The following is an 18302-nucleotide window of genomic DNA, read 5'->3' on the forward strand; positions in this document are numbered from 1 at the left end:
TGTTGGAACAGGAAGGATTAGTTAGGACTTATTGCATAGCCATAACCTATTGGTAGAAATATTTATAATTAATATCAAGATGAAGTTATAATTTCTTAAATCGTACAAAATTTACTTTGATTTCAAATTTAAGGTTTTCATTGATACCAGCTTCTTATTAATATAAAAGTGAGATGAATATTGATACTCTCATGGGCATTGTGCCTGTATAACACATTTAGGAATACAAGACCTAGACCCAGTCCTTCTTTAACTTTTTTAACTGATTTGGGACAGTTAACCTATGAGTTAAGGGACTATAGCAAATTCATATTTTTGAGTTTATTGTTAGGGTGTTTTCCATATTTTATTTAGAAATAGCTGAGAGGAGTGAACAGACAACAGTCCAGGTTACCTTACATGGATAGTTGGTTTTCAAAACGTCAGAAGTCCATAGAATTGACATTACAAATATTTATATATTAATGTCCATTCTGATTAGAGACCTGTCTGCTCCTGACAGCTTCCTGTTGTGGATTCTAAGAAGAAATTGAGCATCCTTGGAGTTACTCCAGTTGTTCAGTGACAGCCACTAGGCAAGAATTGTCTCTTTCCATCTACAGACAAATTACTGTCCAGAAAAGGACACACCTGCAGAATAGTCAACTGATTATATCTGCCTAGACAGATTAATCAGCCCTTAATAATCCTGTATCACTAAAGTCTGTCAACTGATTCTGGCCACGAAAGCTGAAGATTTGATGCTCCAACGTTCGGTAGTATAGGGGCTTTCCAGGTGTTCAGCGGTCTCTATAAATTGGCTAAGTTTTAGAAGCTGTTTAGTGCTTCCCGTAATTTCAGTTAACTCAGTCATTCTGGATTTCTGACGGGGTTGAAGACCTATAGTCTCATAGCCAATCCTTGCTATTTACTTTGAGAGAAAAGATCTGAGTAGATGGTTTTCAGCTGACATTCATTCTAAAGCAAAAAAAAAAAAAAAAAAAAAAAAAAGCCAGAATCAAAAGTAAGTGTTTTAGTTAGGAGAGATGACAGAGGTTCTGGTTAGTCAATAAAATGATGGACTGGGTATTAGGACTATCTTGTACCTCACTGATACAATTAGGAATAACTATGCTCTAACTGTATTTTGAGAGAAAAGTTTTACTTTAACAGGAAGAGTGATATGTAGGAGGAGCTAAGTGGGAAGGAGTACTGAGATGAAGAGATGGAGTAAGGAGAGAAGATGAAGGAGAGGAGAAGCTAGGTGATGAGAGAGAGACAGAGAGGGGAGCATGGAGGCAGATGTTCACGTGTCTCCACCAGTCAAAGATAGTTTTTATATCTAGGTTGGGTATTGGGTTACACTTCTGATTGAGCATTACCAAACTTATAAATCCTTTGATTAACCTTTAAAAAATTGTATAAAAGCAAAAAGGAAAGGGGGTGTGGGACAGGGGTTTTCTAGGGAGGGAAAATGTGGAAAGGGGATGGCATCTGAAATGTAAATAAAATATAAAATAAAATTAAAAAAAAGAAAGAAAAAATAAATATCTTACAATAAGAGAAAAAAAACTTAGTTCCTCTAACCTTAAGTGATTCCTTGAGTCCTGTCACGAATGGTGACTGCTTAGAAAATGTTTGTCCCATGCTTTGTTTTTAACCCTAATTCTTTCGTCCTGAGTTGACTCCTTGAGTCCTTCATGAATAATGATTGCTAAAATACCTGTTCTGACACCCCTACATTGAAGCCTTGCTTCTCTGATCCTCCCCTAGGAGCATCTCACGGTTGAGTGGACCGTGGTGTCCTACTGAGTCGAGGCTGCTCCTCTGGACCTTCAGAGTTGTCCTTTTGGGTGCTCCTGAGAAATTCCAGAGCCAAGCCTCTGGGAGTCACTCTAAAAAGTGCTCTGAGATTCTAAGTGCCTTCATGCACTCCAGGCAGCCACCCTTAATGCTCCTGAAAAAACTGCTCAAAAATATTCAAATATTTAAATGCCTAAAAAATATACATGGTCTCACAATACTATGTCATTCTCTCTGACTATCATCAGTACAGACATAACCTTCATCTCTTGCAGGTCAAATCAGAGCCTCCTACAAAGTGATTGAAACACTTACTTGAAATTGGTGGTACATGATACAGGACTGTGGCCACAGCTACTGATTTATTAGATTTTCAAACTGGAAAGTTCCTTCCTGACTGGCTCATTGGCAGTGGTTCTTGGCTGGACATGAAACAACTTCCGAATTGCATGTTCTGTCAATAATTGAGCAAGTCATTAGGCAGTGTAGATCAGGCATAAGGGGGAGCCAAGACATTCCTGCTAAAACTCAGCAGAATAGGGGAAAATGATGTTGTTGTTTATTACTGTGTAAAAGACACAAAATCTCCTTATACATTGTTATGGGCTAAAATAATAACTTTTATACTTAGATACTCAAATTGCCATCATGTGTTACTTGTTTTTAGAAAACAATAAAAAATTATCTCAACATGTAATAAACGATGAAAATAAATCAACAAGTTACAGCTGAGTTCTGTCTAATGAGAAACACAACTTCATCCAGGCAAAGCCTTGATGGTTCCTTCGGGAACAACATCAGTGTGGCAATACAGAGCAGAAGAAGAAACATTATACAATTCTCTTTTAAATAAATACATATGGTTATGAAAGTTCCAAGGTATCAATAACCTGTGTTCTTCTGAAAATGTTTGATGACTTCTAGATGATGTTGTGTGGACTGCAAATTCTTCTCATTTTTTACAATCATATAGAATTCAAAGCAAAAACATAAAAAATTTCTCCTGAATAACTAATAAAAAGGAAATAATGATAATGACTATAAATAATGGCAAGGCTGTACAGGATGAGCAAGTAGTATATGCTGCTAAAGGAACTGGAAACTGGTGCTGATACCATGGAGGTTCCTTAAGAAAATATGTAACTATCATGTGATTCTGGGACTACTGTGCTAGAAACGTTCCTGAACAAATGCACACCAATGTAAAGAGGATGTCTTACTCAGGGGTCTATTGCTGTAGAGACACCATAACCATTGCAACTTTGCTAAGTAAAGTATTTACTTGGGCTTCCTTATAATTTCAAAGATTTAGTCCATAGTCCTTGTGGCACTGAGCATTGCAGCATGCAGGCAGACACAGTACTAGGAAAGCAGCACAATGTTTTACAACTGTATCTGCAGGCATAAGGAAGAGAGAGACTCTGGGCTTGGAATGTGCTTTTGAACCCTTGAGGCTGGCACCATGACACCCCTTAATGGTAAAAGTCTTGGAGAGATCAGGGATAAAAAGGCATATACCTAAACACAGTAAACACAATATACAGCAAGCAAATAGCCAACATCAGATTAAATGGAGAGAAATTTAAAACAACTCCACTAAAATCAGGGACAATATAATGCTAACCATTCTCTCCATATGACTTTAATATAGTACTTGAAATTTTACCTACAGCAATAAGAAGACTAAAGGAATTCAAGAGGATACATATTGGAAAGGAAAAAGTCAAAGTATCACTATTGGCAGACAATATGGTAATCTACATAAGTCTTAGATTTTCTACCACAGAACTCCTATAACTTCAGCAAAGGGGCTAGATACAAAATTAACTACAAGAAATTGGTGTGTCCTTTCCTGACAATGATAAACAGGCTGAGAAAGAAGTTAGGGAGACTACATCCTTCATAATAACCACAAATAATAAAAAAACATCTTGGTATAACTCTAACCGAACAAGAAAAAGACCTATTTTGACAAGAACTTCAAGTCTTTGAAGAAAGAAATTGAAGAAGATATCAGAAGATGGAAAGAGCTTCTACGCTTATGAATCAGTAGGAATACATAGTAAAAATGCCCATCTTACCAAACAAACACTACAATCCCAGTGCAATTTTCATCAAAATTCCAACACATTTTTTTACAGACTTTGAAAGAACAATTCTCTGTTCTTGGCCATTTAACCTGCACCATCAGTCACATAACACAGGTAGAAGGCATGATTGGCAACTTTCCACTTCCAGAGATTAAAATATTAATGAGTTATCTAAAGTCCAGGAGGCGTAGCTAATTAAGTTATTCCCGCTCCTTTTCACCCTCCCTATAAAAACCCAGGCCCCCTGACTTTTTTGTGGGGAGCGCGCACCATCTACACTCATTCACCACACCATCAACAATAAAAGCTTTGGAAAACCAGACTCCACATGTTGCCTGGGCCTTCCTGTGCCTGCTGCCAGATTCCCAGCCTTCAGAACCCTGAAACTTCCTGATACTGCAGCCGCCAGCCCACAGCGGCTGTGTGAATGTGGGACCTTCCTCTGCCAGTGTGTGGGAAGCCCACTGGGACCCCGCTGCTGGACTGCTGTGGGACCCCACCGCCGGACTCCCCCCATGAGGTTTTTTTCCCACAATTCTCCACTTCATATACAAAAGAAACAAACAAAAAAACCCAGAATTAATCCTCTACAATAAAATAACTTCTGGAGATAGCACCACTCCTGACTTCAAGCTGTAATACAGAACAATAGTAATAAACATGGCATGGTATTAGTATAAACAGATAAGTTAATCAATGGAGTCAAATCAAAGACCCATAAATAAACCGAGACACATCCAGACACTTGATTTTTAACAAAGAAGCCAAACCATTCAATGGAAAAGGGACAGCATCTTCAAAAACTGGTACTGGTCTAACTGGATGTCTGCATGTAGAAGAATGAAATTAGATACATTTCTTCCACCCTGCAAAAAACTCAAGCCCAATTAGATCAAAGACCTCAACATAAAAGCATATACACTAAATCTAGTAGAAAAAAACTGGGGAATAATCTTGAATTCATTGGCACAGGAAACAAATTACTAAACAGAATACCCATAGCTCAAGCACTAAGATCAATGGTAAATGGGACCTCATGAAACTGAAAAGCTTCTGTAAGGGAAAGGAAACCAAAATGAGATCCTACCGAATGGGAAAAGGTCTTTACCAAACCCATACCTGGCAGCGATCTAACACCCCAAAAATATAAAGAACTCAAGACAACCCAAATAACAACTCAAAAGAGGAATCTCTAATTCCCAAGAAATGTTCGGCATCCTTATCATAGCAAAATAAACATCAAAACAACTCAGATTGCACCTTACACCCATCAGAATGGGCAAGATCAAAAATACAATGGAAAGCACATTCTGGCTTTGTTTGGAGAAAGGGGAACTCTCATCCATTGCTGGTGGAATTAAAAACTTGTACAAACACTCTGGAAATCAATCTGACCATTTCTCAGAATACTGAAAATAGTTCTACCTGAAGACCCAGATATACCCCTCTTGGACATATACCCAAAAGATCTCCTACCATACCCCAAGAACATGTTCTCCACTGTGTTCATAGAAGCTTTACATATAATAACCAGAAACTGGAAATAATCCAGATATCCCTCAACTGAACAATGGAAACAGAAAATGTGTTTTATTTACCCAATGGAATATTATTCAGCTATTAAAAACAAAGACATCATAAAAATTTCAGACAAATAGATGGAACTAGAAAATATCATCCTAGGACTCCCGGCCCAGAACACTGGTTCCTTCTGGTCTGGGCCAGAACACTGAGCAGATCTTGGGTGGCAGCTCTGCCCCCAACCTCCAAGAACCGAGAGGAAGTGGGGATCATAGGCACTCTAACTCAGGCAGTATCTTAGGTAAGCAGACAGCAGGGCCTGACCTAAACAGGGAGTAACTGGGATCTACAAGGACCCAGGAAGTCACTCCCAGCCCAGAACACTGGTTCCTTCAGGTCTGGGCCAGAGCACTGAGCAGATCTGGGGTGGCAGCTCTGTCCCCAACCTCCAAGAACCCAGAGGAAGCAGGGATCCCAGGTGCTCTAACTTGGACAGTGTCTTAGAAACTAGTTCTCTTATCTGAGGCCTGGACCAGACCTCTGCCAGGTTTGCTCTTGTGTGGACCCTGGATTCCACCCGAGACATACTGTAAGGTCCACTCAACCCAGAGCCACAGAGGAACAACTGAACTCAGAGCATCAGACAACATATCCGGAGATATTCTAGAGGAGACACTGCACCCAGAATAGCAGACACCTAGCTGAACTGCTACCTTCCAGGCACCATATCCTGAGGCATCCTAGAGGTACCACTGTAATCAATGCAGCTGGAAAAGATCACAGAGACATCTGGACCCCTAGGAAATCAGACACAAGCTAGATAACTGGAAAGGCAGGCTTCAGTCAGAGACAGCAAGTACAGGCAGCACTACAGTTAACCAGATGGCAAAAGGCAAGCGCAAGAACATAAGCAACAGAAACCAAAGTTACATGGCATCATCAGAACTCAGCTCCCCCATCAGAGCAAGCCCTGAACACCCTATCACACCAGAAAAGCAGGATTCAGAATTAAAATCACTTCTCATGATAATGATAGAGGACTTTAAGAAAGACATAAATAACACTCTCAAAGAACTTAATAAGAGCACTGGTAGACAGATAGAAAACCTTAAGGAGGAAACACAAAAATTCCTTAAGGAATTGCAAAAAAATGCAACCAACCAGGAGAAGGAATTAAACAAAACCATGCAGGATCTAAAAATGGAAGTAGAAACAATAAAGAAATCACAAAGGGACAATACCCTGGAGATAGAAAACCTAAAAAAAAAAAAAAAAGATCAGGAGTCATAGACACAAGTATCACCAAGAGAATACAAGAGATGGAAGAGAGAATCTCATGTGCAGAAGATACCATGGAAAACATTGACACAACTGTCAAAGAAAATGCAAAATACAAAAAGCTACTAACCCAAAATATACAAGAAATCCAAGACACAATGAGAAGGCCAAACTAAGGATAATAGGTATAGATGAGGGGGAAGACTCCCAACTTAAAGGACCAGTAAATATCCTCAACAAAATTATAGAGGAAAACTTCCCTAACCTAAAGAAAGAGATGTCCATAAATATACAAGAAGCCTTGTATATTTAGTTTATAAATATTTTATAAATATTTATAGTTTATAAATAGTTTAGACCAGAAAAGAAATACTTCCCGTCATATAATAGTCAAAACATCAAATGTACAAAACAAAGAAAAAATACTAAAATCTGATAAGCCTGATAAGGCTGTCTCCTTAGAGGTCCCCCAGAGTCAGACATACCCAGAGGCAGATACTCAAAGCTAACCATTAATCTGATCAAGGGTGCCCAATGGAGAAGTTAGAGAGAAGACTGAAGGAGACAAAAGTGTTGGCCCCATGGGGAGAGCAACAATACCAACCAGCCAGAGTTCCCCTGGGTCTAAACCACCAGCCTAGGAGCACATGGGGAGGGACACATGACTCCAGCTGTATAGGTAAAGGAGGATAGCCTTCCTTGTTGGGCATAAGTGGGAAAGGAGATCATTGGTCCCATGAAGGCTGAACACTGAGTGGGAGGAATCTGAGGGTGGGGAGGTGGGAGTAGGGGTTAGGTGGGGGCACACCCTCATAGAAGCAGGAGGGGGGATGGGATAAGAGGTTCCTGGGTGGTGGGGGAATGGGATAAGGGGATAAAATTCTAAATGTAAATATTATATCCAATAAAAGAGGGGAAAAAAGAAAAGCTGTTAGAACCAACACCTTTAATAAAATGTCAGCCCTCTTTTAAAAAATTATCTTGATACTAAAATTTGTTTTGAGAATTGTATATTGCAGAATAATCAACCTTGGTGTATCTACTCATCAAGCAAGCTGAGCAGACCTGCTCAAACCTCTGAGGTCCTGGAATTCCATCTGGATGCAGTGAAGACATAGCTTCAGAGGCTTATCAATTTACTCCTCCCCCTGCTCCTCTTCTAATATCTCAGTGCCTGTAATCAGCTTGAAGAAGTTGAAGAGTCAGCGCCCCTATTCCCTGGGCTTGGGGATTAAGGTGGTTAATATTGGGCTGTCTTTCTAGGGAAAAGTAGCGGGTTTTGTGGAAATAGGGAGGATTAGCTAGGATTTATTGCATAGCCATAACCTATTAGTAGAAATTTGTATAATTATTATCAAGATGAAGTTATAATTTCTTAAATGGTACAAAATTTGATTTCAAATTTAAGGTTTTCTTTGGTATGAGCTTCTTATTGACATAAAACTGAGATGAATATGGATACTCTCATAGGCATTGTGCCTGTATAACACACTTAGGAATACAAGGCCTAGACCCAGTCCTTCTTTAACTTTTAAAACTGATTAGAGATGGTTAGCCTGTGAGTTAAGGGACTATAGCAAATTCATGGCTTGGAGTTTATTGTTAGGGTGTTTTCTATATTTTATTTAGAAATAGCTGAGTGAAGTTAACAGACAACAGTCCAGATTATCGTACATGGATATTTGGTTTTCAAAACGTCAGAAGTCCACAGAATTGATGTTACAAACATTTCTTTTTTTATTTAATTTATTTTTATTAGATATTTTATTTACATTTCAGATGCCATCCCCTTTCCCTATTTCCCCTCCCTAGAAAACCCTTATCCCATACCCCCTTCTCCTTTTTGCTTTTATACAATTTTTAAATGTCAACAAAAGGCTTTATAAGTTTGGTAATGCTCAATATCAATCAGAAATGTAACCTAATACCCAATCTAGATATATCAACTATCTTTGACTGGCAGAGACATGTGAATATCTGCCTCCATGTCTAGCCCCCCTCTCTCTTTCTCTCTCATCACCTAGCTCCTCCTCTCCTTCTCCTCCTCTCGTTACTCCTCCTTTCTGTACTCCTCCCACCTTAGCTCCTCCTACATATCACCCTTCCTGTTAAAATAAAACTTTTCTCTCAAAATACAGTTAGAGCATAACTATACTAATTTATGTCAGTAAGGTGCAAGATAGACCTAATACCCAGGCAATCATTTTGTTGACTAAGCAGAACCTCTGTCATCTCTCCTAAATAAAACAATTAGTTCTGAACCTGGCTTATTTTTCTTAGCTTTAGAATGAATGTCAGCTGAAAAACAACCTCTCAAATATTTTATCTGAAAGTAAATAGCAAGGATTGGGTATGAGACTATAAGTTTTCAACCCCATCAGAAATCCAGAATTACTGAGTTAATTGAAATTATGGGAAACACAAAGCATAGCTTCTAAAACTTTGGAACCCTGAACCTTCCCGATGCACTGCAGGCCTGCCTGCGATGGCTGCTTGAATGTGGGACCCTCTGCTGGCAGTGTGGGAAGCCTGCCCGGGACCCCACTGCTGGACTGCCATGCAACTTTGTCCCCACCGCCGACCTACCTCGCGAGATTTTTTTCCCACAGCTGGCGCCCAATGTGGGGCACAAACACCCATGTGTCTACAGGAACCATCCTAGCTGAGTCTGCTAAGCAAGTATATTTCCTGCAAGGCATGGTGCCAGAGCTCTCCTGGTCCTCTCTCAGCATGCACTGGCATGTCCCCTGCCTCTATTCTGCCGGGCATCCCAAGACCCCGCAGATGGTGGCCAATCTCAGTGCATGGACCTTTCGCCATGTGCCCCCACAGTCTCCGTTCTGCTGCATGCCCACCCCCGTGGAGGCTGAGGCCCAGAATGGAGATTCTCACCAAGAGCCCTGTGCCTACCCCTTCTAAAATCAGGCTGACCAGATACTGTTGGCTCAAGCAGTCTCCCAGCCAATCTGCTCCCCTCTGGAAACTGAGTCCAGAGGCACCCTAGGGAGAGCTCGGATCACAGAGCAGAAGGTAGGAGAACCCGCCCAAAGCCCTAGGCCTTGGAAGCACAACTGGCAGTAGGGATCCCCCCAGAGGGCACCTGGCAGCCGGACCCTGCCCCTGAGGAGAACCACTCCCCTTCCGCCTCTGACCCGGATACCAGTGGCTCAAGTAGTCTCCCAGCCAATCTGCTCCCCTCTGGAAATTGAGTCTGGAGGCACCCTAGGGAAGGCACAGACAGCAGAGCTGCAGAGGTACCCAAGAGAGGTCAAGGACCTTAGAGCTACAGGCATCCTAGAGAGGACACGGCCCACAGAGCTGCAGAGCAGGGGACACCATATCCTGAAGCACCCTAGAGGAGCAACTACATTCAGAATAGCAAACACCTAGCTGGTCTACCACTGTGGAGACACCATATCCTGAAATATCCTAGAGGAGCCACTGAACCCAGAACAGCCAGAGCTCAGGATCATAGAGTCATCCATACCCCAAGGAGTTAAGGTAGAATGAGTACTGAGAGGAAGAGATGGAGTAAGGAGAGAAGATGAAGGAGAGGAGAAGCTAGGTGATGAGAGAGAGAAAGAGAGAGAAAGAGAGGGGGGCATGGAGGCAGATGTTCACGTGTCTCCACCAGTCAAAGATAGTTTTTATATCTAGGTTGGGTACTGGGTTACACTTCTGATTGAGCATTACCAAACTTGTAAATCCTTTGATTAACATTTTTTAAAAATTGTATAAAAGCAAAAAGGAAAGGGGTGCATGGGACAGGGGTTTTCTAGGGAGGAAAAATGGGGAAAGGGGATGGCATCTGAAATGTAAATAAAATATAAAATTAAATAAATAAATTAATTAAATAAATAAATAAAATCAGGCTGAGTTCATTCCCTGCCCAATTGCGAGCCCTGCTGAGTCCACTTGGTGTAGTGTGAGCGTACCTGCTTCCCTTCTGCTCCTCTGCAGTAGACCCAGGCTCCCTTTCCTGGCAAAGGATGGTGTAGACCATCGACACAACAGAGATTCACACTCTTGCACCCATGCATGGGCCTACATTGTTTCCCACAGGTGGTGGACAACACATGCAGAGCCAGCTCCACAAGTGCCCCCTGCTGGTGCCTGCAAAAACTGTGAGTAACATCTCTGTCCACCCTACCCCCTCTTTCTCTCTCTCTCTCTCTCTCTCTCTCTCTCTCTCTCTCTCTCTCTCTCTCTCTGATTCTTAGCTATTATCGAACTCTTGCCTAGTGTAAAAGGACTAGGTTTCTCTCACCACGTGTTCTCCAGCTAATAGACAATATGGTGGTGGCTTCCTAGCCCCCCACTCTTCCCATCCCCCCAGCTCCACAGAGGACTCCTTCACAGTTAACAGTTGTCCTTCAAGCCACAGCACCTTCTGTAACCCTCGTTCTAAGACTCTTACCCTTGGTTGAAAGACTCCTTCTAGTGGCTGAGACTGTCCTCTCTCTCAAGTCCCCAGCTCCCTGCCAGACAGCTTCTTTCCCTGCTCATATGCGGCAGGCTACAGCTATTTGGCTTAGCTTGCTTGCCTGAAGCAACAGGGCAAGACCCTGCTTGCTACCCAGCCCTGTGTTCCTTAGCCAGCATATGATTCCCCTCCCCCTCAGTCATTTGCAGTTGGCTAAAGCTACTTAGCTCAGCCAGCTTGCCTGAAGCAGAAGATCTAAAATCCTGCCTGCACCCCTTGCCCCTGTGCCACCTGCCAATTTTTCTCAAAACCTGCCTGGATCCAATCCAGCTTCCACTTGTCTTTCCCATAGACACAGACTCTCACGCTTTCTGACTCTTAGCTCTCCTATCAAGCCCCAATGCTTCTTGCTTTAAACTTTTCTTCAAAGTTGGCCTTTCCTCTTCTCTACATTTAAAATTTACCAGCTAAGAAAAAAAGAACAGGGAATACAGGGGGCCTCTCTGCTGAAACATCCAGCCACCACGTGGCAGAACAGCAACCACCTGGCAGAGCAAGCCCATTCCCCCACTGCATCTTCTCCCCAACAGGAAGACCTACAACAATGTTCATAGATTTTGTAAGGCCCTCATGAAGGGAGGACCTCACCCAAGCCTCGGGAATTCTCGGCCACCCATTAACCCACAAAACACCAAACTTGATGTAATCAGCAAGAGGCATATTTTAATCAGTATATTTTAAGCAGTATATCAATCTTCCTGCCAGAGATGCTGCTTCCTGCTGTGATTATCTTACAGGTATACCCACAGATCCAACAGAGTCCACACCATCGTCTGGAACCTGCCTGAGATGCCAAGCTGCTTTTCTCCCAGCCACCTCATCTGACTGCAGATTCCAGAGACACACTGAGACCCAGAGACAGTGCCACCTCCTGGAACCTGCCAAGCTGCCTCCTCCCAGCCATCTCATCTGACTGAAGACCCAGAGACCCATGCCAGATTTCAGAGATGCATGCCAAAACCCAAAGACATTACAGAAGACAGATACAGACCTTCCAGCTACAGATGAACTCTTTTGCCAAAATCACATAGCTGAAGATAACATGTTAGTAAGGAAAACATAATGTCTATTTAGATTAACCAGATGTCATTACCCTTAAACTATACGAACTGTATTTAATTGATTCAATGATCTCCTGCCTTCCAAACCATACCCTCAATTCCCACTACCCTTGGCTTGGTTATGCTACACCCTCCAGCCCACGTAGTGTTTTCTTTTGACTCCCTCATCCAAAATTTTTAGTAAAAGAGAGTAACATGTTGCACCATAAAGAGATGGTTTAGTCTCCCTGGTAGAACACTGGGTTTGAGGTAGTCAGGGACCCAACAGGACATTGCCTGTTAGGGACAACAATTCTCTCCCAATGCTCCTGGATTTCAAACTACTCCATGTGGTCCACATCTCTCACTAACCTGCACCTTGAAAACTACAGATGGCACAGGGTTGCCCCTCCTTTTATGAAAGAAAAGAGAGTGGGATGTTGGGCCTTGGATGAGGTAACTCCATTCAACCTGCACCCTTCAGTCACATAGGCCACAGATAGAGGGCATGATTGACAGGTCTCCACATCCAGAGATTAAAATATTTATGTTATCTAAAGGCTGGGGGCATAGATAATTAAGTTATTCCCTCCCCTTTACCCTCTCCCTATAAAAGCCAGACTCCCCTGGGTTTTTTTGGGGGGGAGGGGGCACGAACCATCTATACCCATTCACCACGTCATGAACAATAAAAGCTTTGGAAAACTAGACTCCACGAATCTCCTGAGCCTGCCACCAGGTTCCCAGCCTTTGGAACCCTGAACCTTCCCGATGCAGCCGCCAACGAACACATGGTGGCTGCGTGTATGTGGGACTCTCCGCCAGCAGTGTGAGAAGTCTACCCGGGACCCAGCTGCCTGACCACCACATGACTTTGTCCCCTGCAGCTGGAGCCCACGAGCTTTTTCCTACAGTCACCAAGCTGCAAAATTTTTTGACAAAATAAACTGAATGACTGGCTTTTGAAACCAGAGAGAAATGTGTGTTTCATGCCAGGGTCGGCATTTACTGGGCCAGCAAATTTTTTATGTAGTAGCTTTACATAGGATTATAACTTACTAAATGCTCACTCAGCCTAAGTTGGGCATGTGCAACTGGATATTGGTCAGAGGTTACAATACTTAATATCGTTTTCTAAATTCAGAAAATGACAAAATGAATCAGTTAACATTTCATCTGAGATAGAAATGACAACAGCTTTCACACAATTTTCTTTGTTGTGTGTCAAGCAAAACATTCATTAAATAATACTCACTGAAATACATGAACTCTTTGTGACCTCTGTCACAGACTTTCTTGGCACTATGCATAAGACTTATTCTTCTTGGCCAATTTCTACCATGTTAGCTTCAGGCTCATGTCTGCTTCTATACTCAAGTCCTTTGTCTTCCTTTGTAAAGCCCAACCCATCCTTTCCCCATACTCAGTGCACTTCAGAACTTTTGGGCACTTCAAAGAGCTCCTCTCTGAGCTGCTTGTGGCCAAATTTCTTGTCTCAGGGCTGGGATCAGGAACCTACATTGCAATAATCAGCTTTTTTTCACATCTGTGTTACATTACACACAGCAACAACCCTGTCCTGTAAATCTTCTCTTCTATCACCTTATCAATCTTTCTATCACAGGGTACTGGGTCTCCAATCATAATGAGGGGGCCATTCTGATGGACTGAAGCAAAAGTGCCAATGTTAATAAATAGAAAGTTAAGTTATAAGTAAATAAAAAAGAGAACAAAGTCAATATAAATAAAAAATATATAGTAACAGTACTATATGCAAAAATAGATGAGATGTGGGATTTAGAGAGGGGCAGAAGATTTGGTCATCTGGGTAATCCAAGAAATGTATCATAAAGGGCTGAAAACTCAACATCCTCCCACATCAGCGTCTTACATGTTTGGATTACGAGAATATATCACCATGCCAGACAGAATTCCAGTACTTGATGCTATATAAAAAACATGTCAAGAGCACCAAGGACAATAAGAACAGCTCATGGAATCAGTAGAGTAATATCAGAAATAGTTATTACTGTCTCCCACCAACAATAGCCAGCCTTAAAGTAATAACTATGAGATTCAGGGATATTTAAAAACATATGTCCCCAGGGATGGATAGTATACATTGAATGCTATATAGAAATATTTTTTATTCAAGGCATAAATGAGAATTATCACATAACATTCCACATTATAAGAGGTCAACACCCTAATTTTGAATACAAAAATCAACTAACAGTGAGCATATCTCAAAAAGGAAGGTAAAATGTGAAGGGTAACTTGCAAATTTCATGCGATGTATATTTGCTTTGCACTGTTTATCTCATCTTTGAACTGTAGCTTGTTCAGTACAGTGAATGTGTATAATAAAACAAAAGGATCCATCTTTACATGGCAGAGACCTGGAAATAGAACAGAAACAGTGAGCATAAGCTGAGGAGGGAACTGTCCATCTTTCCTTTGTCCTCACTCTTTCCTCACTTCTTTCTTTCTCATTATTTCTTCTTCCCTCTTTCTCCCTTCTCTGGTTCTTCTCTTTCTCTTCTTCCTTCCTGCCTCCTTCTCCCTTCTTTCTCCTTACTCTCCCCATCTCAATTCTTCCTAATGTTCCTTCTTTTGTAAGGCTTCTTATAAATTTTTTATTTTCTTATTGAATTAAAATTAGTATTTTAACTATTAACTTCCCACCACCTTGCTAGGAAATCCAAACTTCTGGCTAGTTAAAACAAGAAAGTGGGCAGCAGTCTGAGAATACAAAGAAATGCTCGCTTCTCTATCTGTATTCATTTAAGTGTCTAACTATCCATTGGTCTATCTTACAATTTCTCTGAGAAAGAATCAACAGTTTTCTTAAATGGATTTTATCACCATGACGAAATACAAGATATCTGTCTTTTAATAATCTTGGATGCTTTGAAGAACTACACAAAAGATGCATCTGCATACATCTCCTGCTTATAGAGTACTATTACTTTGGTTCAATGAAAAGAACTTCCTCTCACTGGCTTTACTTAAAGGCAATGGGCTAACAGGGTGGGTCTGTGAGCCAAGTGCTTGTTACATAGGTGTGAGGACCTGGCTCACTCCAAGGTAGCCATATAAACCCAGACACAGCAGCAGCATAGACTGTATTTGGAGTGATGCTATGGCAAGATGAGAGACAGAAGGAAACAAGAGAATCCCCACAAAAACCTGGCCGAGAAAGCTTTTCATGAGTAGTGGTGAACAACAACATATCTTGTCTGAAATCTACACACAAACTTGTCTGCTGATCTCTAAACACATACCATGGCAGGAAAGATTGCATTCAACCATGAACATGAACAAACATAAAGACATACAAAGACACATCACACACACACACACACACACACACACACACACACACACACACACACACACACATATGTCTAAAACATGGATCTAAAAGAATAAGGTAGAATGCCACGAATTAAGTTACTTTTTTCCCTGAAACATTTTTGTCTACTTCCTCTCAGATAATACTTTCATTGGGTGTATACAATTTTGAGGGATCAAGTTGAAATAACTTACATTCTTTACATACTGCATCCACAATGCAATTCCCCACCTTACAACTCAAAAAGAGTAGAGGGTAAATATTTAATAGAATAGACTGCAAGGAAAAGCAGGGTGGGGGTGGTGAGCACCTTTGATCCTAGCACTCAGGAGGCAGAGACAGAAGGATCTGGTCTACAGAATGAGCTTCAGGACAACCAAGAAGAGAGAAATTCTGTCTCCAAAATACATGTATTTGGAAGGGTCCTTTAAGACACATGGGTTGCTCAAGTACATTTTCTGCTAACACCAATTCCCTGTGAGTGAAACAGGAGCAGGTGCCCTTGGAGCAGCAGTACACACTCTGCTGAGCTGATTTGCATATGGAGTCATTATATAACAGCCCAGGCTCCTTTAAGGGCAGCTGTCAGGAGCCTAAGAAGCATCCTCTCTTCCAGCTCTCAGAGATGGAGACAGACACACTGTTCCTATGGGTGCTGCTGCTCTGGGTTCCAGGTGAGGATGCAGAGAAGTGTTGGGAGCAACCTCTGTGTCCATCATGATTTTCCGTACCTCTGGGCTCTTGATTATTATCATTGGGGCATTTGCAATTGGTTTTGCACATCATTCCCTTTGATTTCCTGGTTTTTCATAGTAATGCCCACAGTATTCTTAAATTTTTTAAGCAAAAAATGTTCTCTACTGGGAAGCTTTATATACATATGTAACAATACTCAGTGTGTTTATCATTGCAGGTTCCACTGGTGACATTGTGCTGACCCAGGCTCCAGCTTCTTTGGCAGTGTCTCTAGGACAGACAGCCACCATCTCCTGCAGGGCCAGTGAAAATGTCTATGGTAGTATGCACTGGTACCAACAGAAACCAGGACAGCCACCCAAACTCCTCATCTATGGTGCATCCAACCTAGCATCTGGGGTTCCTCCCAGGTTCAGTGGCAGTGGGTCTGGGACAGACTACACCCTTACTATCAATCCTATGGAGGCTGATGATGATGGAGACTATTTCTGTCAGCAAAGTAGTGAGCTTCCTCCCACAGTGCTCCAGGCCAGAACAAAAACCTCCTGGGGTTGCACCTCACTGAGGCTCAGTCTCTCAGTTCTCTCTTATTCTATGGCATCTCACCACAGAGCTCTAGACTTGCTTGGCAAAATTTCTCAAATAATGAAACAAATTCTATAAACATATATGTATGTGTGTCCCATCTTTCATGCTTTATAACTTTTGTTTTAATTCTTATTTATCATCTAAATTTTTATTAACACACATTTATCTTTGGGTGACTTTCCCTTCTCCCCTAACTCCCTGACCACATTTCTGCCTATTTTCTCCCCCTCAGCATCCTCCTTTAACTTTCCAGTCTCTGAGGATTTATCGGCTCTAATTTTTGATTCTGAAAATAGAAAAGTGGAATAAATAAAAATTATGTCACTGAAAAATAGTGTTAGCCAAAGACATTTTTTGGTGTGTGTCTGTGTGTGTGTGTGTCTGTGTGTGTGTCTGTATATGTGTATCTCTGTCCTTGTGTCAGTGTGTGTGTGTCTGTGTATGTCTGTGTATGTCTGTGTGTATGTGAGTGTCAAAGGACAACCTACAGAAGTTAGTTCTTTCTTTCCACCACGTTCAAACTGAGATTAAAACTCAGGTCATCAGTCTTCTGTGAGCATGCTTCCTGGAACAGAGTGTGCAACCATGCCAGCCTGGGATACTATTTCTTAACCTTGAATCATTTATTTTCATTTTAAATTTTGAACCAGGGGGGAAGTATGCAAGTGGGAGTGTTCATAGCAGTCATAAATTGGTATCACATCCCAGGGAGCTGGAGATAGAGGAAATATCAAGCTAGTTGATGTGAGTGCTGGAAACCAAACTAGAGTGCTCTGTAAGATGAAGAAGAGCTCTGAACTGCTAAGTTACTCATTCACCTCTGATCTACCATTTATTAAGGGACTACTGTAGATTTAGTAACCCCTTTTCCCTAGAACACTGGAAGATTGATGGGAGCATAGTTTTCCATCATCTAAGTTAAATAGTTCATTAAGTAGCTAAGCTTGTCAATTAATCTTTCAGATTCAGGTTTACATTCTTGTCCCAGTGTTTTTATTCTCCAATTGCTTTTATTTGCTGGCCCTCACAAACAGCCTGCTATAGTTACTTGGAAACATAGGCTGTGCTACAGTTACTTTTCTGCTTTGGTTCCAGTGTTTCTATCTCTGGCTCAAACCCCCAAATTAAGTTTAGTATCTGATTTATTGCTTCTGCTTTTGTCTTGATCCAATATTTTTATTTTATCAGATTCTATATTTCAGTTCAATGTCTTTCTGCCATTATTTCCTTGATTTCTTTTTTCTTTTTTCTTTTCTTCTTAACCCTTTGTGTGTGATATATAAAATATGTGAGTGAAACTAACATATAGTGCACGTGTAGAACAAAGGACAACACTTGGTGTTGGTCTTCAAATCCCACCTTGTTTGAGATAGGGTGTCATCAGGGAACTTTCCAGACATGGGATTCAGGGAAGAGAAGACTTAATGTTTAGCTTTTCTTTGCAGACAGACAATGAGCTGTCATGAACT

Source organism: Arvicanthis niloticus, chromosome 9 (assembly GCF_011762505.2).
Source record: "Arvicanthis niloticus isolate mArvNil1 chromosome 9, mArvNil1.pat.X, whole genome shotgun sequence".
Lineage (NCBI taxonomy): Eukaryota > Metazoa > Chordata > Mammalia > Rodentia > Muridae > Arvicanthis > Arvicanthis niloticus.